The 24,881-nt window shown below is 41.3% G+C and overlaps 1 protein-coding gene and 1 long non-coding RNA gene across 19 annotated transcripts in view; one reads left to right on the top strand and one right to left on the bottom strand.

Moving 5' to 3' along the window:
* Nucleotides 1-7,877, bottom strand: part of LOC310707511 — a 55,044-nt gene extending 47,167 nt beyond the window's left edge. The window contains exons 1-2 of the long non-coding RNA XR_014526528.1: nt 7,729-7,877; nt 7,025-7,112 (exon numbers count right to left, since the gene is read on the bottom strand). This is a non-coding gene — a long non-coding RNA (uncharacterized lncRNA). The remainder of the gene's footprint in view (nt 1-7,024; nt 7,113-7,728) is intronic.
* Nucleotides 1-24,881, top strand: part of MECOM (MDS1 and EVI1 complex locus) — a 464,332-nt gene that overhangs the window by 57,536 nt on the left and 381,915 nt on the right. The gene's annotated exons all lie outside the window — the stretch shown is intronic.

The raw sequence follows: 24,881 nt of genomic DNA, 5'->3' as shown, positions 1-24,881 counted from the left end.
TTAAGTGTAGCCTTGAATTTGACAGAAAATAACAAAAGCACTTATGACAACCTCTGCAAATGCTTAAATACTTTAGTTGTGATTGTAAGCAATAAATTGTATTATAAGAAGGCAGCCTCTAGCAGATACATTCCTAGGGGACAGCCTGAGCTTTTGGGACATTAAAAAACATCTTACAGTAATGAAATTCTGCACCATTTTGATTTAATAGATAGTTCTTTAAAGAACATGCAAACTAATTCTAAACCACACTGTATATACATGTACATGCTCTCTTATATAATGTATAAAATTGCTTGTAGAAACTATTTAACTTTAATGGGGCATTTCTTGAGGGTATAATAGGTAAGGTAACAGCTTTAATTATGATTTATACAGCATAGAGCTAATATATTCTGCTAAATTAGGTAACTGTTGGTGGGTAGTGTACTTTTAAAAAAGTAATTAAGGGCCTGATCCTGAAACCATTTAATCAGAGAAGGAGTCCTTATTGGTGGAATGAATTTTAGCAGGGCTACTCACATGAATAAGAACTCCTGAGCGATCAGTTTTAAATAATTCAGTTAAATATTCTTCTTTTAGTCTTCTTTCTAAGGAAAGGTTTATGGCACATATACCCCACTCTCTAATTCTTGAAAATACAATGTATTCTGCCAAACATCCTGGTAGTCATCCATCGAGTTTATGATGATCTTCTTCATTGCTGCCAGATGATCAGGTTGCAATTCTTGTCTTTAGGCTTCAAAATTCCCAGGTTCTGCTTAGAACTCTCATATCAAAGAGTGAACTCTTGCCTTAATCTCTCATAGTAGCACCATATACTATTTCACCTTAGCAAAGCGTCTTCAGAGGAGAACAGCTACCTTCTCAATGACACAGTGTATATCAGATGCACCCCCTGACTAGGGTATAATCAGCATTAGTCTGAAGGGAGCTGCTTTACCTACCCTTAGAGTTTCTCCAATAGGAGAACAGGAACCCTTATTAGATATTTTAACAGTATGGGTCATTACATTATATGTTCCTGTTGTATGCTTAGATTGTATATTTGTGTTTGTCACCTTGTTAGGAAATATTTCTTAAAGATGAGATATGCATATGCTAAATACACATTCATCGATAACTGGAAACACTGCACAACTAAGGCAGCTTTCAATGATGATGATGATGATGATGATGATGATGATGATAATAATAATAATAATAATAATAATAATAATAATAATAATAATTTTATACCGCCTTTCATCCAAGGCTCACAGAGTGGTTAAAATTCACAAAAAATACATAACATAAAGCAAACAAAAACACCCCACCACTTTAAAAGGCCATAGATTGTTTAATTAGCCAAAGGCCTTGGAAGGTGCCAGGCGAGCCTCCCTGGGGAGAGCATTCCACAAGTGGGGAGCCACCTCGGAAAAAGCCCATTCTTGTGTTGCCACCCTCTGGACCTCTAGTGGAGAGGGCACACGAAGAAGGGTCTCAGATGGTGAGCACAGATTCCAGGTTGGTTCATATGAGAAGAGGTGGTCCTTGAGATATTAATGCTGATATTAATGTTTACACACTAGCTCGGGAGTGGGTATGGTGAGTGCAGTGTCACTGAGGGGTTAGCTCCATGTGTTTCTTCTCATCATGAGCTTAAATGGAACACCTGAAGATGGTCTTCTCGATGTGTCCTCTAGTCCCCCACCTTTTTTTTAAAGGAGAAGAACTGAACAGTTTGGTTCTACTCCATTTTGGCCTAAGGTATAGAGTTTTCATACCAGACATATCAGGGATAGCTATCATGGTGGCTTCCAGATGTGTTGGGCTCCATCTCCACTCATCTCCAGCAAATATGTCCAATGGTCAGGAATGATGGGAGTTGCAGTCCAAGACAACATCTGGAGTGCATCATGTTAGACTCCTGCATTGCACATATTGCATTGCACTCATCACTGGAAGAGCATCCATTACCCTGGAAAGTATTTGAAAATTTGTCGCACTGAAAAGTAGTCCTAGTGTTTGTTTGGCTGTATTTCTGTTTCACCTCAAATGAATGTAACCACAATTACAAGGACCTTGTGACATTTCTCTGTGGAACTGATTATGTAAACTCACCCTCAGACTAAACAGGAAGAAGATAATGAGTTATCAGATGATCTTGAGTCAAGCCGCTTTTCATTATTACTTTTATTTTTTAAAAGTCATACAACATGATGAGTCATGCTTTGGACACTTTTGAATAATTCTTATCAATATGTGAGAATGGAATGAAAAGGAAGGTCCTCTTGGCAGGATGAGGTAACTGGTTTACTATGAAGGTATATACTGGAAGGTGACCCTTTATGAGGATATACCTTTAAATTTCTCAATTAAATGGGACTCTTCACAACTGTGATTTCTCTACTCACTTGCTCACTGTTTATTCTGCTGACCGAGACCAAGCAGGTATGGAAAACACACCAAGATTGAGCATACACATATTGCTCTTTGCCTTAGGATGTGGTAAATAATTTATTCTTAAACTGGAAAAACATGGATTTTTTTTTTTACATGTAATCACAAAGAATGCCCTCTTTGACTTGATCCTCATTTGCAACCATGTCCGTTCCAAGAGAAAAGTCTATTACTTATGTGGGGTATAGGGGTAGGGAAGTGTTTAATTAACTATGGAAAATGTACCTGCAATGGAAATTGTGAGTTTTCTTAGCCTTTCCATTTAAAGTGCCTGAAAAACAAGGGTGAGTAAGCCAAACCTCCTCTTAAAAAATGTTTGTGTAATCTGTGTATGTGTGCACATGTATGCATATATATGTGTACCTAGACTTTTAGGTCTCTCTCCATTACTCTTCAAAAGCCACACAAATGACTGGATGAACAAATACATAAATAATTCTGATTTATTCAAGAGTCTCATCTGTTACACAGACATCACTATGGAATGTGCTTTTCCTCCTACAAAATGAGCATGTTGGATCTTTCGTTTTTTACTCAAAATTAAAACTAATATGTCAAATTTTTGAGCCAGTTTTAGGTTAGTTCAGCTGCTTACTTCGCTAAGGTTCTCTTTCTGTATTGGAGATGTGGGCACATGGTGATATGGGTTGATGAAATGTGAGCTTTCTACTTGTGCTGAAGATGCTGTGTACCGTAATTTATTTGCCATGTGCCCGTCTTTCCTTATACCTATCATAATCATCCCACTTCAGTGAACTTTTCAGTGCTATAGTAAATTTGGATTGAATTGCAAATAGCAAATCAATTCCAGGATTACCAGTCCGACACAAGCAGCTCAGTCTGTGTTTGCCAAGTATATGTTCAATCCGTTACCCCCGAGGATGTGGACAGGCTGCTTGGACGCGTGAAACCAACCACCTGTCTCCTTGATCCTTGCCCATCCTGGCTAATAAAAGCAAGCCGGGAAGGACTGGGCGATGGGCTCTGCGGGGTGGTGAATGCTTCCCTCTGTGAGGGAACATTCCCAGACCCGCTGAAAGAGGCGGTCATTAAACCGCTTCTTAAAAAACCATCTTTAGACCCGGCCAGTATGGCCAACTATCGCCCAGTCTCAAATCTTCCATTCTTGGGCAAGGTGATTGAGTGTGTGGTTGCTGAACAACTCCAGGCACGCCTGGAGGACGCGGACCATTTGGATCCCTTCCAATCGGGATTCAGGCCTCACCATAGGACTGAAACTGCCTTGGTCGCGCTGGTTGATGATCTCCGGTGAGCTAGGGACAAAGGTGAGAGTTGTTTCCTGGTTCTGCTGGATCTCTCAGCGGCCTTTGATACAATCGACCATAACATCCTTCTGGACCGTCTAGAGGGGCTGGGAGCTGGGGGCACTGTCATACAGTGGTTTCGCTCCTTCCTCCTGGGCCGTGTTCAGAAAGTGGTGGTGGGGGATGAGTGTTCAGACCCCTGGGCCCTCACTTGTGGGGTGCCTCAGGGTTCCGTCCTCTCCCCCATGCTTTTTAACATCTATATGAAGCCGCTGGGAGAGGTCATCAGGGGGTTTGGACTGGGTGTCCATCAATATGCAGATGATACCCAGCTCTACCTCTCTTTCAAATCAGAACCAGTGAAGGCGGTGAAGGTCCTGTGTGAGTGCCTGGAGGCGGTTGGAGGATGGATGGCGGCTAATGGATTGAGGCTGAATCCTGACAAGACAGAAGTACTGTTTTTGGGGGACAGGGGGCGGGCTGGTGTGGAGGACTCCCTGGTCCTGAATAGGGTAACTGTGCCCCTGAAGGACCAGGTGTGCAGCCTGGGAGTCATTTTGGACTCACAGCTGTCCATGGAGGCGCAGGTCAATTCTGTATCCAGGGCAGCTGTCTACCAACTCCACCTGGTACGCAGGCTGAGACCCTACCTGCCCGCGGACTGTCTCGCCAGAGTGGTGCATGCTCTAGTTATCTCTCACTTGGACTACTGCAATGCGCTCTACGTGGGGCTACCTTTGAAGGTGACTCGGAAACTACAACTAATCCAGAATGCGGCAGCTAGACTGGTGACTGGGGGCGGCCGCCGAGACCACATAACACCGGTCTTGAAAGACCTACATTGGCTCCCAGTATGTTTCCGAGCACAATTCAAAGTGCTGGTGTTGACCTTTAAAGCCCTAAACGGCCTCGGCCCAGTATACCTGAAGGAGAGTCTCCACCCCCATCGTTCTGCCCGGACGCTGAGGTCCAGCGCCGAGGGCCTTCTTGCGGTTCCCTCATTACGAGAAGCAAAGCTACAGGGAACCAGGCAGTAGTGGAACTGCTCAGTAGTGGGAACTTCCAGTAGTGGCGCCCGCCCTGTGGAACGCCCTCCCATCAGATGTCAAAGCGATAAATAACTACCTGACATTCAGAAGACATCTTAAGGCAGCCCTGTTCAGGGAAGTTTTTAATCTGTGATACTTTACTGTATTTTTGGTTTCTATGGAAGCCGCCCAGAGTGGCTGGGGAAACCCAGCCAGATGGGCGGGGTACAAATAATAAATTATTATTATTATTATTATTATTATTATTATTATTATTATTATTAGTTGATTTGGCTGTGTGCCTATGCTCTATCTAGGAGACAGAAGCACAGGTCAGCCCTAACACTGTTCTTTTTAGAAAGCGATCCCTGGTTATAACAGCAAAAAAATGCTATTTGTAGTGTCCTATGGAAAAATGCCCAGAATTTGCTGGAAATAAACAAAATGAATCAAGGGGGACGGGGGGACGGGACATGATCAAAGCAACATTTCTGAGTTGCTTGAAACCTAGGCAGTAAAATGTTTGAGCCAGCCATGTGGAGTTATATGAGTTTTACACAACATTGCTGTTGACTTACTGTCAATAAAGCTTAAATACTAACAACAGTAAATGCAGAAATGTAAAGTGCATATGTACACAATTTCTCACATTCCACATATCTGGTCAAACATATCTGGTCCAGTGCAAAATTGAATTAAAATGTGCACCTTCTTGTAGACACTTTTGCCATTCCATTTAGGAGGGCATGTTGACTTGAACATAGTTGAGCCACAGCCTTCTACATTGTTCCCCTTCTTCCCATTTATTAACAGCATAAGTGACTGATCCTCCTCCTCAGTGCAAACTTGGCCTTGCTGAGAAGTCCTGTTGAAGAGTCAAGGGGCAGGGAATGGAGGCGTGACTGTCATGCATTGCTTGAGGGGCTCTAATCGCATGGCAGCATAACCAATGTGTTGGCATGTAGCTTGTGCTGAATACCTTCAAAGCAGGGAAGGGCAGGGGTAGCTTAAAGCACAGAAGAGACACATGTGCTTCCCATGGGCATCTGGTTGGTGACTGTGAGACCAGGATGCTTGATTAGAAGGGCCTGATCCATTATGTTTTTTCCTGTCCAAGCTCCTCCAGTTTTCATATTTTCCTTTATCTAGTCTTGTAGCCCTAGGTGAGAAATGGCATGGGGAGACAGTTTGTGGAGAGTAGGGGTGTTGTGGTCTGGGGTCACATGGGGTTGAATACCCATTACTATTTCTGCAGCAGAATCTCTGCAGTGTTCCTGTCTCCAGCATCCTAGAGTCACCCAGTCAGCATGAAAGGAGAGGCTTTTAGTCACCGTGTGATTCAAAGCTAAGCATTTTGGAGTTCTGAAAACACAAGGTGCTTCAATTTCAAGAAAATGGTGTGCAAGTTCTGTTACTTACAATGGAACTTCTCAGAAAACACAACTTAAGCCACTCCAATAAGAGATGCTGGAGCTCTTTAAATCATTTGCTCAGGGTATGTATATAGAAAATAGTAGATCTAGGTGAAATGCAGTACTGTACATTGATATGAGTAGCAATCATTGCAATGCAGCTCCAATTATTATTATTGTATAAATATAAAATTATTATATAGTCATAGAAGATTGTATAATCTTAGAAGGGGCATAGCTGTGAAGGGCAGGACTAAAACTATCATGAAGGGATCCTTCTGAATTTTCCACTACACTATGGTGAGCAGGTGAAGATGGTTTAGCCCACCTATCCTTTCTACATTTTAACCCCCAGTTTTTATATAATAATTAAACAGCCACACAATTATAACATGTGGGGAAGTGGCTATTCTCATTTTAGCTCTGAACATCCAGAGACATCTAGCTGGCTAGGTTTGCACTCAAATGGACCTTTGCACCTTTCTCTGTTCCCGGAAAGCAGTCCCTATGTTCTTGTGAATCCAGACAACCCACCTCCTCACAATTACCTACAATGGATGCAGAGGATCTTAGAGCAGGAAGGAGCCACAAAAGTCATATAGTCCAATCTCCTGCTAGTGCAGGAAATCCATTACTACAGCATAAGTGGTCATCTAGCCTTTGATTAAAAACCTCTAGCGAAGGAGAGCCCACCATCTTCTGAGGTGGTCTACTTCCCTCTTGAGCACTTCATATCACCAGGAAATTCTTCTGAATGTTTATTTAACCCCCCCCTCTCTCTGTGTGTGTAATTTGAACCCATTCAGAGGAGGCTGGTCCATTAGGACTAATGGGGTGCTGTTCCACCAACCTCTGTTCACCAACCCTACTTGCCTACCTGCCTTCCTCCAGTCCAGGGGGTAGTTTTGGTCATCTTATTCCTCCTTAATCTCAGTGTTGCCATTGTAGAACTCTGCAGGCAGGAGCTGGAGGACAAAACTAGAATTAGTTGGCTCTGCCTATCACTGGCTTTGGCTCCTCCTGCTGTGGATCTCCCTCTTTAGTGCCATGCGAAGCTGATAGTAGGCTAGGCCCCATTTCAATAATTTTTACCAAAGGGTCACCCTTAGCCTCTATCAAGGGAACTCAGAAATCCTCCTCAAAATTGTAGGCCCATGCCAATTGGCCCCCCCCCCCCGGTCTGGCTTGTCCATAGCTGCCAACTTTTCCCTTTTCTTGCGATGAATCCTATTCGGAATAAGGGAATTTCTCTTTAAAAAAGGGAAACGTTGACAGCTATGGGCTTGCCCCCGCTTTCTGCCCCACTAGTCCAAACAGACATCAGCCTCTCTGAACCCATTGATTTGGGTCCTACCCTCTGGCTCAACAGAAAGTAAATTTGGTACATAATCTGTGTGACAGCTCTGCTATATTGTCTCTTAATTACCTCTTCTTTACTAAACATGCCCAACTCCTTCAGTCTTTTCTCATAAAATTTTGTTTCCAGAATCCTCACTATTTTTGTTGCTCTCCCTTGGATTCACTCCAGTTTGTTGGTGTCGTTATTAAACTGTGGTACCCAGAAATGGGCACAGTACTCACAAAAGGGAGCACTTCATAATTGGGGCATCATAGCTGAAAAGGCTCTCTCACTGGTTTCTAGCTACGTATTTCAGGGTCATTTGAAGATGGGCCTCTGAGATATGTGAATTTCAGTGCAAAATTGAGCTGATCCATACTTCCTAGACTAATGTGCTGATGCGAATGTAGTTACACACTTCTTCACATTCTGCAATGGAGTTCTTGGCTCAAAAACACACACACACACACACCACAATGCATTTTAAAAATGTGTTTTTTGAGATAAAATGCATTCAAAAAGCGTATCCAGGGCATAGGAATATAAGTAAATTTTTCTAATTGATCCTTGGGACAGGAGAAGGTGGAGAACAGTTGTTCACCAAATCCATATTAATTTGGGTTAAACTATAGGATTCATCACCACAATCAAATACAGTACACATTATTTGAATATGTACTTCCTTTTGCCTTCCTAAATCGAAAACCTTTTCATTTCACTCAATAATCCCAGGTTCTAATATTATGAGAAGGACAAAAGGACAGAAGTGTGCCTTTGTGCTAAATACATAAAACTATGACATCAAACACAAACCATAAGACTCTGGCTTCCTTGACATCATAAAAAAACCTTTTGCATATATGTTTTAAGAAACCCAGTATAGGAACTCACACTATTTTTGCCTCCTAAAGTAAGTTATTTCTCCATTGGCTTGTAGGAGATCAACTCATTTCTAAAATGGTCTAAGATTTCTTCTGAGAAGTGATTCCCTGTCTTTTGCAACAGGAAATCATTTATACATTAGGTTTATAAGAAGGAAGATCACGTAATCTCTGTAAGTGGCAGAGGGATGAACTGGCTAGGATGTGGCTCATTGTATGTGGGGCCTCTAATGTCTTGCTCAAATCACTAACTAGGGTCCCTCCCCCCCTTGTATGACTTTCAGAAGGAGATACGCAGATGTGAAAGGGTCAACCCAGCAAATGGAGGCTGGGATAATTTCCCTCAAAGGAAGCAGAATGAGATGGTGAAAAGTCTGTGCTACCTTTTGATCTTCTTTAACTTCTAGCAGAAATCATATACTCAATATTTTTCCTACCACCACTTTGCATATAATTGTCGTGTATTTCTGAGTAGTAGCAAAATGGGCCTCTTGACCTCACAAGAAGAGCTGTTACTCTACATTTAACAAAAAATGAGGCATTATGTATTAGCCTACATGTTTTGCAATAGCTCCAGCCATTTAGTAGCTACAGACCAATTTAAGGCATGCCCGGAGGCAAGCAAAATTGCACAAAATGGCAGCTAATTTATAGAAAGGAGACTGAGAGAGGAAATATTTGGAGGTCTAGTCCTTGGAGCCATCTGATTCGTATTATTGACTCATTTAGAAAACAGAAAGTGAGCAGAGACAACTTTTTAAGGAGTTTGGTTTCACGCAAATGACTTGCAATTGCAGCCCATTATTTTTATACCTAGACTTCATTAGTCATATCCACCCCCCACCCCCCGTCAAAGCTTCAACCCATGTCAAATGTTTTCAGAAAACACACCAGGACAGGTATGGAACTCATCAGCTTTGGTCAAAGGTCGGCCTCATTAAGGAGTCAAAATGAAAACTTTCAGTGTCTCCAACACATTGCCTAGACTTTTCTGCCCCCACTTTTGAAAACCATGGCCCGCTAAGCACCTCCTGCTCCCCAGACATTCAAATGCGATCAAGATGACAGGGTGAGCAAATGAATAGGATTCTTAACTGGCTGGACTTTATAATGAGGGAATGATTGAAACAACCAAAAACCTGTTTGCTATGTCTGTAGCACCATTTCCTGTAGTGAGATATAACTTCTCAAGACAATACTATTAAGGCTTCTATGGTTTGTTTTTTTTTAAAAAATCAACATTAGGGTCTGTGACTGCAGCTGGCAAACAAAATACTGTAAATAGCAGGGTGCTGACTAGGTAAATAAGGCAGACTCTGATACACAGAACATTTCCTTGGCTTGCCTTGTCTCTTCCTGGGAGGTCAGTGTCTTTCAGTGAGATAGGGAAGTTGATGCACAGGAGTTGTTAGCAACTGGTTATCACGCTGTGCTGTGACAGATGTGTTTTGAGGAATGCGGAGGCCCTGAGATAAGAATAACAAAAGGCCATTCACTGAAGAGGTGCAGTTACACAGGCCGAAGCATGAAGCTGGAAGATAGAAAGTGACAACAAACCATATCTATGGTAGCTGGGTTTGTACAGCATGGCTCTCCTAAATTTTATAAATAAATCTGCGGATGATATTGCTATGCCTGCCAATATTTCACAGGAGAAACTATGGACATACTTGTCTTCCTGCTGCAAGGATCCATTGCTGCTAGAGTTCTCCCACGTTTCTTCCATTCCTGAAGGCTTAGTCTATCTGTTATAAGCACTTGCATTGCAATAATGTTCTGCACTGATTTTAGAAAACCAAGAAGGCATCTATTATTTGGGTTAAAAATATACAAGAAAAACACACACTAAGGAATGTCTGGATGAGTTTATATGTGATTCATGTGGTCATTTTTGTACATTCCATCCCATTTCCACATTAATCTGCAAACTTTTTAAGCTGTGTATGAACATTTTGCATTTAAATACATATTTTGAATGTATTTTCTCTCAAAATACACATTTTAAAATGTGTGTGTTTGTGTATTTCTATCTATTTATCTGAGAACTACATTGCAGTTATCAAAGGATAATTGCTTTCTCATCAGCACATTAGTCTAGGTGCAGATCAAGTCAGCTCATATTGGAATTCACAAAGGTCAGAGGCCCATCTCCATGTGTCTCTGCATTAAGTAGCTGAAAACTACTGAGAGGATCTTTTCAACTATGATACCCCATTGAAGAAGTGCTCTCCTTTGGGAGGCTTGCCTGGCTGGTGCTTCCTTCTAAATCATTTTGGTACCAGGCAAAACTCTCTTTATTTTCCCAGGTCTTCTTTAAACTTCTCTAATTTTAGCTGAGATTAATATTAACTACTGCTCTGTGTTTAATTCTGCTGTATAATAATTGCTTTGCAGTAGGTATTGTTGCTATTTTGCTTTCATTTTTTGTTGTTGCTTTGATTGTATTCATTGGGACATAGGAAGCCGACTCATAGCATTGGCCCATCTAGTTCAGTAACTGTACACTAACTGGAAATGGCTATCCAGCTTTTCATTCTGAAGTCCTTCCCAGCCATAACTTGAGATGATAGTGTCATGTCCACATCTTACATTTGAAGCACTGTTATGTCACTTTAACAGTCATGTCTTCCTCAAAAATCTGGAGAATGATAGTTTACCCCTCACAGAGCTACAAGTTCCAACACCCTTAAAAACTACAATTTCAATCCATGTGCTTTAAATATATAGTGTGTAAGTTGGGCATTCTACCACAGAGCTATGGCTCTTCACCGCTATTTAAATATGCTCCCATCAGCACCAGCCAGCATGGCCAAGGTCAGGGCTGATGCGAGCTGTAGTCTAACAACATCTAAAGAGCTACAGGCTCCCCATGTTTGTCCCATGGGGCATAAATATATAGGTCTATATGTACCCCTTTAGGCACATCCAAAATCCAAGTCCCCCTCCCTCCATCCAAGAGACGTATCCTAAGTAAATTGAATGGTGTATCCAAACTGCACTGATTTCAGTGGAACACATACCTTGATGGCCACATGTTCCACTGAAAAGAAGGCACTGCAGACTTAACATTTGATGTACTACAAACTGATTATTATTTTTTTGTAGATCCACATGTGTATAAACATTATTCATAAGTAGTTACTGGTTTTGGGTTTTGTGGTTACAAGTGTACCTTTACTTCCTTTTGTTTTCTATCTGTGGAAAGTCTGTTATTTTCTACAGCAGGTGGCACAATTTGTGGAGACTTTGGTTTTTTCATGCGTTTATCAACCTTCAGAACTCCAATCTTTGGCTTGATGTTGCCTGACTTATTGGGGAATTGCCAAACATGCCTTGGTTGAGCACTGTGCAGGGGGAAGGAAAATTGTGCAGTCACTAGAAGTATAAACATACTAAATTATCTTACGCTGCCTCTGACTATGCAAAATTACTTAAATAATGGAAACAGAGTCCAGAGGGAAAGTCCTGTTAATTTGTATAAGTCCTGATAATTTGTATAAAGTTCTGATAGTGTGTATAATTTGAGGAGGAAGGAGTAGAGAGGTTTTGTCTTCCTTAGTTCAGGCCTTGTACACAGCAGGAAGACATTCAACCAAATAGGCAGAAAGAACTCCCTCAGAACTACACAACCAATCAGAGCACACACTACTTCAATAAAGATCATGCCACTCTGCCTGGTTGCTAAGCAATACCTGCACTCCTACCCCCAGTAGCTAACTAATGCTGAGATCAGAATTAACCCCTTAAATTCCAACTGAATGATTCCTGCTGTTGCACTTCCAACAGGGAATTGGTTCATTTATCTACCCTGCCACTGTTTACTCTGACTAGCAGTCTCTGTTCTATATCCCAGACAGAGGCCTTTCTCAGCCCTTTTATCTGAGGCTCCTTTTTCAACTGCAGATGCAGAGGCTCAATCTGGGGTTTTGTATGCAAGCTAGGCGTGTCCTCAAGCATTGACCTATAGATACCTTACCTGTTGGTTCTAACTGCATGGATAATTGGTTGAAATAGTAACATAGCCCTGGAAAAGCAGATGAGAGGAGTGTATGGTGCAGGTCAATAACTGCTGTCCCGCAAAACCTGGCATCTCAATCATTAAACCCAGTTTCCAAAGAAGAATGCGAGGGAACAACATCTGTGGCAATGGGGCCTGGCTGCAGACATTCTCGAAGGGTGGGGACTTGGCCTGCCACCCTCCCTCCCCACCCCTGCCCCATTTGCAGTGTACCCCTTTGGCAAAAGTAGTTGCCGAACAAGGGAAGGATAGCCACAGGCAGCTCATTACAAGGCTAAAGCTAGTCACATGGTGCCGCATGAGATATGTTTAAGGAGTGATCCCATGTGTTCTAGCTCCACAGTCGGAGGTAGCATGCTTCTGAATGCCAGTTGCTGAGAATTGTAACTGGGGAGTGTGCTGTTGTGCTTAGGTCCTGCTTGCAGGCTTCCCATAGGCATCCTTTTTATGTACATCCATCTTGTGGGGACTTGGAATGTGGATGCTGCAGTCAGGGAGGTCTTTTGATTTTAAAAAATGTGATAAGGGAGGAGGCAGTCTCTAAGGTATTCAGGAATTACTCACTGAAAAGTTGGCAGTCCAATTTGTCACCGAGGTTCATGCCACAAATTGATCTCCTCTTCCTCCACGGACCTAAACTTAGGATTTATCGCAGCCCTGAATAATCATAAATAATTATAATGAAATCTTTTCATGATGCTCATGTCATTATCTTCAAAGATAACACGGCATTTACTTTGTTGGGGGTCATGCCCTCCCTACCCTCACCTTTGCCAGGCTGTTCAGCAGCATCTGATAAACCAGAAGCATCCTGATTGTGAATCTGTGATTGATGTACTTGGCCTAGAACTTCCCTCCTCCCCATTCAGGAAACAGGAGGGCTGGAGAGATAGCGCTCAGTTTTCTTTCACAGTCCCTGTTTCCTAACTCTAATCACCTTCTGCTGTGGGAAAAGAGATGAGATGCGGCCTTAAAAACAGATCATTGTCCGCCTCCTAGATTAATGCAGAGAAAGCAGTATTGTCTGTTGAATGGATAAACCTTCCTGCCGTCACTCAAAACCTATATTCAACGCTACTTCATTTCTAAGAGGCTTATCTTCTTTGAATAGACCCTTGCAGCTCAAGTAAGAGGCGATGTAATGAAGCGTGTTTTTTTTCTTAAGTGAGAAACCTGCTGCAAAGAAGGGGTGAAGTCTGTGCAGCTGTTCGAAAGGGCCTTTGCAGACTCTCGAAATACTTGTCATTTATCTGGTCTTGCATGACATCAAATGAGAGAAGATCAAGTTCAAAATCTGCCAGGGCGGCTTTTGAAGGGGCTTCTTCATCTGTTAATTAAATAATGCTTATTAACGTGCAGTTTAGTGTGGCCTGGCCTCTCCTTGTACAGCAGGGTTCAGCGATGAAAATAACACTGCATTTGGTTCACTCGTTTTCAGTTATTAATAATTAGCTTTCATGGATTTTGGTGGTTCTGAATTGCAGGCTTGCTGTTCAGGCTTTCATATGTGGCTCAATGAATGAATAAGCAAGGCAGCAATGAATGAATAAGCAAGACAGGTGTTAGCGTTGCCAGGCACAAAATATGGATTGGCACCCTGAATTCATATTAGAATAAATCTCTTAATATTTACATTGGTAATTCATTCAGTGCTTTGTCATAAAACTTCCTCTTATGAAACATGTGTAGGGAAACATGTCAATCCTCCTTGCTCTGCCCCTTGTAAATAATTTCCTGTTTCCTTGGCTTTTCTAAGAGATGTTCCTAAATTAGTCTTCTGGCAAAAATTAGCAGAGTCTTGTGGCACCTTAACAACAAATGAATTTACGGCAGCAACTGGTTTGTGGGCCAGAGCCTTCTTTGTTAGATGCATGAAACAGCTCTCATGAAAACTTAATGCCACAATGTATTTATTAGCTTTTAAGATGCCACAAGGCTCTGTTTTTGCAAAAATATACTTAGATTCTTGATATTGTTTTGGTAATCAATGAGAGAATGTATGTGAGATTCAGATCCTGACATCAGTCATGATTCTCTGAATCCATGTGAATATTTGTGGAAATAACAAATGCAAATTCTTAGATCTAAGCAGGGACTTGCAGATTTGTTTCTGGATGGTGAAAACAATGAAAGTTGTGGGAACTTTTGTAATTCATATGTCTCCTGCCTGTATGTACCATATATGTGCTCAGAATATGTGGATGGGGTGGTGTCTTGATTATACAGATGTACTACTTAATGAGAGGCTGGTCAAGTCTGTTCAACATTGACATGATATGTATGATCTTCCTTGGAAGCTTCAGTAAAAGCTCATGATTTTCTGAGAGTTTTCTCCTAGCTCCTAATGTTGACCCATGCACACTAATGATGCTTCATGCATGCACTTTATTGTATTGCCCCTGGGATTTGTAATTTCCAGCACCAGCCACTAAGGAATCCTAGCACCCCAAACAAAGGCATCCAGGAATAAGCGAAAGTTTCAGATCTTGTTGGGGAAGGATCAAACACATGTTTGCAAGAAACAGTTCCGAGAAATAACTCAAACCGAGAAGATCCCTAACAAAACTTAATTAAGTGGTCTGGTCACATAGTTCACAACAACCAATGAGAAGGTCATCCAGAGCCAGTAGTTACCATTAATTATCTTTTGTGTATGTGTCTTACAAATCAGGTGGCTTTATAGATCATGTAGATTTACAGAGATCAGTGAGAGCTTCTTGAAGTGTAGGGAGCAGCCTGAGTGCTGACTACACATGTGTGGAATGTTCTTTTAACATTCCAGGCTTGAGAAAAACTTCCGGGGGAAATTAAACTCAATTCATAACACATCTGTGCATTACCAGTTGGACAAATTCCAGGTAATAACGAACTTGGGTAACATTTCTAGATCTGTACTGAAATAGTACTCTCATTGGTTTGTCTTGGTGACAGTGCTTAATCTTAATGAAAGCTCAACAAGGCTTCCCTCTTGCCTGCCACCATGCTGTACCCATTAATAATGTCAGAACCCAGTACTGAAATGTTGAGAAATAACAATATTAATTCTACCAAGTATTTTGGAGCACATGGAGGGTGATAGTTCTTATGTCACAGGCAGGCAGGCTAGAGATCTATCCCTTCTAGTTTTAGAAACGTAGCTCTTAAAAGTGGGGCAGGGCCATTGGTGACTACCCCTGCATTCTAGATGTTGAGAATATTTTACCTAACTGAGGTTTCTTGAGAAGCTGAAGCCTACAATAAGCAAAAGATGGTTGACCAGGTAGGCAGAAGGTGACCAGTTCAACTGCTAGCATTTCCTGTCCTGGAGAGCTGTTGCCACTCCTTGCAGAGAAAACCCAATGGTCTGACTTGAGAGAAGGAAGCTTCCTATGTTTCAGAAAGGCCAGGTTCTTAGTATTTACACCAGGCTTGGCCAATACAGAAGCTTTATGGTACCTGCCAATCACAAGGGACAATGTTGCACTCCCTTTTTCAGGGGCGCCCTGTGTGAGGCCAAATTCTGTGCCCCCACCTCTCACCTTCTATTCAGCTACATTCATGACATCATAGTTGCAACGCCCTGTGGTGCCCCCTGGGCTTGGCACCCAGTGTGGCAGAACCAGTCACACTGCCCTAAATCTGCCTCCACCTCTTCCCTTCAGCAGTTTAAGGCACTCATGACCCCAGTTTGTCTCAATATCAGCCTCTGGTCACAGTTTTCCCAGCTGAAACCTCTGAAGTCCCCGACAGAAAAACAGGATTATATCAGGGTAGATCCACTGAAATTAATGGACCTAAGTTAGTCATGCCTGGTTTTTTTCAGTGGGTCTACTGTGAGTATGACTGCCATTGGATATAAGCCGTAGCAGTGTTTGAAACAGAAACTGGGAAAAGATTGTGTTTGGAGTTTTTGTTTTTGTTTTAAATGTGGAATAAGGAAGATTAGCAAAAAAGGATTTAAAATCTGGTTTGTTTGATACAGACAATGTGAAAGAAAGCACAGTTTGCCTGAGTGCAAGGCAAGACTGAGAGGAGAAAACCACCTTAAATTTATTTGGACCAGAATTAAATGTTTTTACTTTAGTTCTCGAGAGCCAAATAAAATTTGAAGTCTCTTAGAGCTAGCATCGGGTTTCATGGTGCCAGGACCATTGTGTGCCTGGGACATCCCCAGCACTGGTACAGTATAGTCATAGCTGTATTGGCTTCACCTTTGAAGAGCCAGGAACAACTATAATCCTGAAAAATCTTATCCCCACTCTCACCCCCCCCCCCGGGCTCTCATAGCAAGTCTGGCATGGGAGTACAACATAGTACAACACTATAATATTTCCACAATTTTGTGCATGCAAAATACTACCATTCTTGTCTTGTTTTATCTTTACAAAACAACTCAAGCTACAAAAACCCAGTGAACTGACCCAGACTGCACAGGTAACATATTGACTGAGCAGAGTCCCATTTCCTCAAGGAAAAACAATCAATATCATAGGACTTGAAATAAGATGTTAGAGTGTGGAGTGCCCCTGTTTAGGGTGCCAGCCAGCCAGCCAACTTTGCTCTTCTTAAGGAATACTCTGTTGCATCCTCTTTCCCTAGTTTTCCATTTCTCCTCTCACACTCAGCTAGCATTCTGTGGCCAGTGAGCGTGCACAATCCTGATTGTGGTGTTTTGGAAGCCCCTCCTCTATTCTTTATTCTTTTCTTTTAAAAAACATATTTCTGCAAATCTTGTGTTTCCCCCAGGTCTGTTGATCTTTTCTTTTGGCTACATAAGGATCCACATTCAGATAATAAGTATGCTATTAGCATCTAAGGTGGGTTCTGGTCTATTATGCCTACCATAATGATAGCTTTGCTCTATCAGACTGGTCCTTCTTGTCTTCTAGTCCAACATCCTGCTTCACCTAGCGCCCAACCAATGCTCTATGGAGGCTTATTCAAACTTCTCCATGCATTGAAAGAACACACAGAATAGGTCACAGAGGCACAAAAAATAGTCCCACCCACTGCATGTACTGTTGTGAGTGATGAACTCAGCAGAGACAAGGGAAGGGTACCCTGGACAGCTTCATGCAGGGCTCAGGCTGAAGTTACACACACACAGTTGACAATCCACCTCACTTGTTGGGAACATGCTCCTATTTTAAATAAATGAATAATTGGCTTCAAGTCATCTTTCTCTCTCAGGGCCAAGATCACACAACCTCCTTCTTATATTGACTCTCATAAGCGTTACTCCTTATGTTCTTATACTGGAGGCTCTTAACCCCTGACAACGCAGGTGCATTCACACACGTGGTGATGACTGCTTGATGAAAAACTACCAGGAGGTGATTCATTCGTTTATTTTTGGCCCAATGACTGGTCATGTGAATAACTGATGTCAAGCACATTTTTAGATCTGGGTGCTCCATAACTTGATTCAGTCCAGATTTCACATGATGTGATGAGCTGTGATCTCAACATGTGTCCGTGACCTCTCAGAATACTCGAGTAGTTGATCACTGCATCAGAAGACTAACCCTGCAGCCGTCTCACTATTAGACAAGTAACCTGTCCAGCATTTAACCCTTTTTGTCAGTTGGCTGTAAAGTCATGTAGACAGACAAACAAGGTCATTTCAAATGTTTATCTTCTTACTTTCTATGTGTTTAATATCTAAAGCACTGTGTTTCAGAGGCAACTGGTACTTACACTTATTTCTTTGCAAAGCTGCTTGACAACAGTGTGAAAAGACATTCTGCGCTTGCTTAAAGGCACTGTACCCATTAACAAAAAGACCACACAACCTGGCTCTGTTCACAAACAAAGCTACTCTGTTCATGCTCAAGAGACATCTTGGCTTTAAGCCATGTTGTTGTTGTTTTTTTTTGGGGGGGGGAGTTTGTTCCATGGGAGATGCAGTTTGTGTTTCTCTTCTTTATATATACTTAGGCTGCCTTATACTGATATATCACTGAATATAGCTCAATATCACTGAATCCTAGTGCATTTCTAGACCTACATCCTGTTCTAACAGCTGCCAATGAGATACCCGTAAGAAGTCCTCAAGCAGGATATGAGCGCAACAGCACTCTCCCCATATGATGCTCCTTACAGTTTTCCTCACCACAAAAACAGCACTCTTTCCTCTTTCATACTTTTTTGCAGCACACTGGCTAACTTGCTATACTGCTTATTTTGCTTCTAATTTATCCTCACTACTTTATCATATTTTGACCTACACCACATCTTATCTGATATTGGGGGATTATTGGTTTGTTTTTGTTCTTATTTTTTATTATGTATGTTGTCATTTTTATATTGTAATTTTATGTTCTGAACTGCCCTGAGATCTATGGGTATAGAGCTGCATCCAAATTCAATTAATATAGTAATAATAATAATAATAATTCTGCATTGAAGGGGGTGGGCTAGATGACCCGGGGTTCCTTCCAACTCTACAATTCTATGATTCTACCTAACATACATTGCATGGTCTCTGAACTAGGAGGGAATGTCTCACCTCTGGGCTCTCTACAACCCCTATGCTGTTGACACAAAGTGAATAGCAATTTGTTGTAGTAATAATAGCTGTTGCTGTAGTAGCCAAATAGCCAAAATTTTAGTTGAGCTAGTGCAGTGGCTAATGTGAACTAAGAAGCCTCAGGTACACATTTCAACTTAGTTGTTGATTTAGAGCCCTTATTCTCTGACTTAACCTGTCCTCAAATATCTACTTATAATACCAGCCTACCTTGCAATATTCTTAGAACTACTGTGAGAGGATATGTGAACTATCATTCTTTCAGATTCAGCCCTCCCATCACCACCACAAAAACAATACTGGCTAGCTTTCAGGATTCTTAGGATTACTGTGAAATTATACATGAACATGAGTTTTGAACATTCATATATAACTTTATAAATGCTGTTATAGATGCTATAGAAGAACATGTGAAGTTGGCAAACATCATTCTCTTTTAAGTTTTTTTATGTAGTTCTCCCCTGGTGCTTGTGTACAGCATGGATAGGGAACCTATGGCACTCCAGATGTTACTGGACTACAGATCAGCATCCCTGAATATAGGGATGAAATAGACATAGGCATAGATATAGATATAGACATAGAAATGTGTATATGTGTATATTAGACTGGTGACTGGGAGTGGCCGCAGAGACCACATAACACCGGTCTTGAAAGACCTACATTGGCTCCCAGTACGTTTCCGAGCACAATTCAAAGTGTTGGTGCTGACCTTTAAAGTCCTAAACGGCCTCGGTCCAGTATACCTGAAGGAGCGTCTCCACCTCCATCGTTCTACCCGGACACTGAGGTCCAGCACCGAGGGCCTTCTGGCGGTTCCCTCACTGCGAGAAGCCAAGTTACAGGGAACCAGGCAGAGGGCCTTCTCGGTAGTGGCGCCTTCCCTGTGGAACAGCCTCCCACCAGATGTCAAAGAGAACAACAACTACCAGGCTTTTAGAAGACATCTGAAGGCAGCCCTGTTTTGGGAAGCTTTTAATGTTTGATGTATTATAGTATTTTAATATTCTTTTGGAAGCCGCCCAGAGTGGCTGGCGAAGCCCAGCCAGATGGGCGGGGTATAAATAAATTATTATTATTATTATTATTATTATTATTATTATTATTATTATTATTATTATTATTATTTTATCAGCCCTAGACTATTTATAAACAGGTTGGGCTGTCTATAAAATATCTCAAAGCTATTTTATCAGCCATAAAAACGATTGCAAACAATCCTATATATACAAACAAAAACAATTTCAAATCCAATACAGGCGCATACTGACATAAAACGTTTGTTGAAAAAGACACCAGAAAAGTACTACAGTGCCAATCTGATCTGTAATGCAAGAGAATTCCAAAGGTTTGGTGTTGCCACACTAAAGCCTAATTCCTATATCATAAGGAGCCAAATGGATCTGTGATTGGGAAACCCAGCCAGATGGGTGGGGTATAAAGAAGAAGAAGAAGAAGAAGAAGAAGAAGAAGAAGAAGGCATTAGGGTTTCTGGTAGAATCTGTTGCAATTAATTATCCAAAGCTATTTCACATTAAAAGTGGTAGTCAGGTTCCACTGTTGTTGGCACAGCAAAGGCAGGTAACCACTGCCAACTTAGATTTCCAGTGTTCAACTTTGAGTTTCTCCCATTCATGCTTTCTGTGCTAATCACAGCTAGCACTGGTGAAACCTGACTGCCACATAAACTGTGAACTGACTCTCAGAGAGCTTAGTGTGTGTGGAAACTGATCTTTCACAGATTTCTTTTTAATAGAAAAAAAAAATCCTCCTTAGCTGATGTCTTCATCAGGAAAGGAGACACCTGCATCCGTGCCATTAAACCCAAGTTCTGCGACACAACACTTCAGTACTTCCTCTTTACGCACAGCTGGATGGGACCCATGACACACAAACTCTGCAATGTGCCAGAAATGCCTGATATTCCATGCAAGAGGTGTTTGTGTAAGATAACAAAGGGACAATCTCGCACCCACGTACAACTCATCTGTTTACACATGTCACTTGCTTTGCCAGCTCTGATTAGCTTGCTAGCAAGGAGGCAGGAAGGCCAGCAATCAGGTTTTTATGATTCATCATTTCTGCTCCCTATTAAGGAGACAATGTTAGAACTTCTGCCAATCCTAGAAAAGGATTTTTCAATACCTTAGGGACATTTTTTAAAGAAAAAAAAAAAGATGTGTATTTCAGAATGTCAGTTTGCTAACTACCAGAAAAGCAACGCACTTAATTCTACTTATGTATAATATGCTGCTTCTTTTTTTCCAAAACCTAGAATTGATCTCCTGTCTGTTTCCCCCGCAAAGCTGTTTTCATATCTACATAATGTTTTACATGCTGCCAAATAAATATTTTATTATACAGAAGCCAAATGTACATTTTCAGAAGTTAAAAAAAGGTTACATTCTCTGTTAGTGACATTGATTTTTTTTTAAAGCTATATTCTCTCCTACCCATGCTTTGGTAGCATTATTCCTCACCCATTCAATTACCATTTCTATCAGCTTTTCTGAAAGATTATGCTTTTTGGGTGTTCTTCTGTAGATGTCTTTCCAGTGGCTTCACTTGATGAATGTGACAAGTTTTGTGCTTTCTCCCTCCCCCTCATTGAATTGAAAAGTTTTTTTTTTTTTTTTATAAATACGGGCCCAATAAGTGCCCAAAGGCAGTGTTTCAATGGCTGCTAAATCTTTCAAGGTTAGGACTTAACCTTCGTTCTCTCCTAATTCAACTGCAACCTTCAGTCTGAAGCCAATCAAGAATATCAGATGATACTTAAACAATGAAGGATTTCTGATATTCAGGTACAGCTTCTCTTCAATAGGATTGCAAATTCTTTGTGTGAAGAAAGTCGGTTTTGCTCTAAAGTACTGTCACAAAAAGTGAAATTACCATTTGCTTGGACTGGTGCCATTCATCATTGTCAGAATACTAAGCATTGTAAGAGGCTAGGCCTCTCCAAATTAATGCCTTGTTTTGCATCAGCTAAATTTTCCCAAATCCTCGAGGATGGGTCATACAAAAACTCATCTTACCGTTTTAATTTATCAATCCAATATGAGAGCAGGGAAAGGAAGCTTCATTCCATCTCCATGCTTTTTTTAAAATTTACAGTCTAATTCGAAAAGAAAAGGAAATAAGATATGAAAATAAGTTGGGAAAATAAGATAAATCTCTCTGTGAAAATCACAAGATCGACTCAGTACCGTAGCCAAACCTCCATAATTCATTTGTAGGTCAGCTCCAGGGATTAGCCATGACGTATTTGGAAATTCATTTATTTTTATTTTATTTTGCTGTTTCTTATGCATAAGCGTAATGCTGTCCCTAAGGCTTTTCAGGTAGCCCTCAAATCTTGACAACGTTTGCCGTCTCAGAGCCCTAAGCCAAAATTAATTTTCAAATAAACAGCATAAAAATGTATGGAGTTGTATAAATTTTAATACAAAACACATTTGTTCTCCTTGCTTACATACATGCATACATACATATTGTTGCTTCAGCCAAAAAAAATCATAAAATGACATTGAAATTAACAGCCTCATGTACATCATGAAAGTCCGGGAACTTTTTGTTTTTTTAAAAATCATACCATATTATATGGCTCCCTTGCTTAACAATATGCTTTCTGAAATATATATACAGAGGAAGAAAATATGTGTTAATTATATAGGGCATGATCCAGTCAAAGTTAAATCCCACTGGTTTCAGTGGGAATGACGTAGGCATTCTCCGCCAAAACCAAGGGGATTTGTATTGCGATATTCAACATTAGTCATACTCAGAGTAGACCCACTGAAATCAACTTAAGGTCATTTATATCAATGGATCTACCCTGAGCATGACTTAGCTGGCTATTACCCCGTGTGTTTGGCTGAATTGTGTCCAGTGGATTGCTTTGGCCCATTTTATACAACTCTCATTAGCACCTAGTTACTGTCTTTTATGATAATGGGTGCCAGTCAAGTGGGAAAGACCCAGCTGGTTGGCTTACCCATGAGGTGTAGGTGGACTTTTCCAGGGTCATCAAATGTACCCTGTTGCGATCCGAGTCATTCTCACATTGTATGTTAATTCAAATACCTTAACAAGCAAGTTAGCAATGTTCACTGTGAATTTCTGTTTTTCATGTGCAGTACAACAGTAGGGATGTTGTGCATATGTGCAACGTCTTTTGGTACCCTGCAATGCATTGAAAATGATAACAGTTCTATTTTGTGTGGTGCACAGGCGTGCTCTGGTCCATGGGGTCACGAAGAGTCGGACACGACTAAATGACTAAACAACAACAACAAGCTTGAGTCTCTAGCTCAGAAGACCAGTAAATGGGAGATCATGTCAGAAGGAGATCAATGACAGCTGATAAACTGGTCAATGAATCAAGAAGCATCCAGGTTTAAAGGCATACCCAAAGGTTCAGAGCTGAACAGACAGCTTTTAGGTAAATGGGTAGCAAGATTAAGGGCTCCAGAGCTAGCATGAAGACAGGACTGCTGTTACAACGTGGCAAGGAACATTCCCAGCTCTACCTGGAGAAGCTGGGGATGGAACCTGGGACCTTCTGCATGCAAGGCAAATGTTCTACCTCTGAGCTACATGTCCCTTCAAGCCCCTTTCCTGTATATTTTCTGATTTCTTTAGAGAAAATATACTGAGTCTTTCTGTTTCATACCACCTGGATGTGAAATGTTTCTGCAGATCCATGCTCCTTCCAGCTGAGGTCTTCAAAGATCTTCTGCTAACTAAAGATGTTGGTGAGCTCAGAGCTGCATCCTGTGACAACTCTGTGCACCTCTGAGCTAGTTCCATCACCCAGCTGCCAAGGCTCAAGTACATTGGAAGGCCAATCAGCCCTGCTTCATCTGCTTTGCTTTGCTGCACACTTGTTGTGCTGGTCACAGGCTTATCTGGCAATAGCTGCTGGGTCTAGGAAGCAGCTCTGCATATTAAATTTAAACCAGGGACCCAGAGCATGTTGGGGAACCCGTTGCTCTCCAAATGTTATTAGCGTGCAGCTTCCATCACCTCTGGCCATGTTGACTGAGGCTGATGAGTGTTGGACTCTTAATAACATCTGAAGGGCAATAGGTTCTCCATCCCTAATGTAGCATCACTCTGGGGCACTGTGGAAAACGTAAATGGTGAGTGGCTTCCCAGGCCCAGCTACTGCCCCCAGGTATTTTGCTTTTCCTGGCTAGAAGTCACCAATAGCCCAGGCATACTTGTATTCATTTACTATCAGGGATGGAGATCCTATGGTTCTCCAGATGTTTTTGGACTCCAGCTGTCATCAGCACCAGCCATCATGTCCATGCAATGGTCAAGGATGATGGGAACTGAATTCCAATGACTTTTGGAGGGTCACAGGTTGCTCAGCTAGTCCTTTCAAAAAATGATGATGATGACAACAATTTGGAGCTTGGAGCACTCTGAGCAGCTTGGATGTAAGGGGGGGAAATCACGACACAGTTAATCATTATACTTACAAAATAAACAGTAAGACATAGTCTTAAAGCAGAAAAAGAAAAGACCAGTTTGAATAGCTGCAGACAAATATGCATTAAAAGCCTGTCAAAATAAAAATGTTTTCACTCGTCATCTAAAAGACAGCAAAGAGAGAGCCTGATGGATCTTTACTAGAGCACCAAGCCACCACAGAGAAGGCCCTGCTACTTGCATTTATTTATTTATTTAAAATATTTATAAGCCACTGAATATTTTAAAAGTTCCTGAGTGGTGTACAATGTAAAACAGGTAACAATATAATTAAAACAAAATTAAAACAAAAAGACATAATAAAACCTGTAAAACACTAGCATAAAAGCATATAAAAACAAATTAAACTGGGATTCAGGGAATTCATGCAGATGAAAAACAAAAATGGGTCATGGAAAACCTGGGCAAAGAGAGAAATATTTTCAGGCCATCTGAACCAATGATTGTTGCTGCTTCCTGTATGGCAGAGGGAAGGCCATTCCATGGTAGAGG

The sequence above is a fragment of the Podarcis liolepis genome (genome assembly GCF_965112155.1).
Source record: "Podarcis liolepis genome assembly, chromosome: 5".
Taxonomy (NCBI): Eukaryota; Metazoa; Chordata; class Lepidosauria; order Squamata; family Lacertidae; genus Podarcis; species Podarcis liolepis.
Note: the sequence above shows the minus strand (reverse complement) of the source record. Positions and strands in the feature narration are given on the sequence as shown.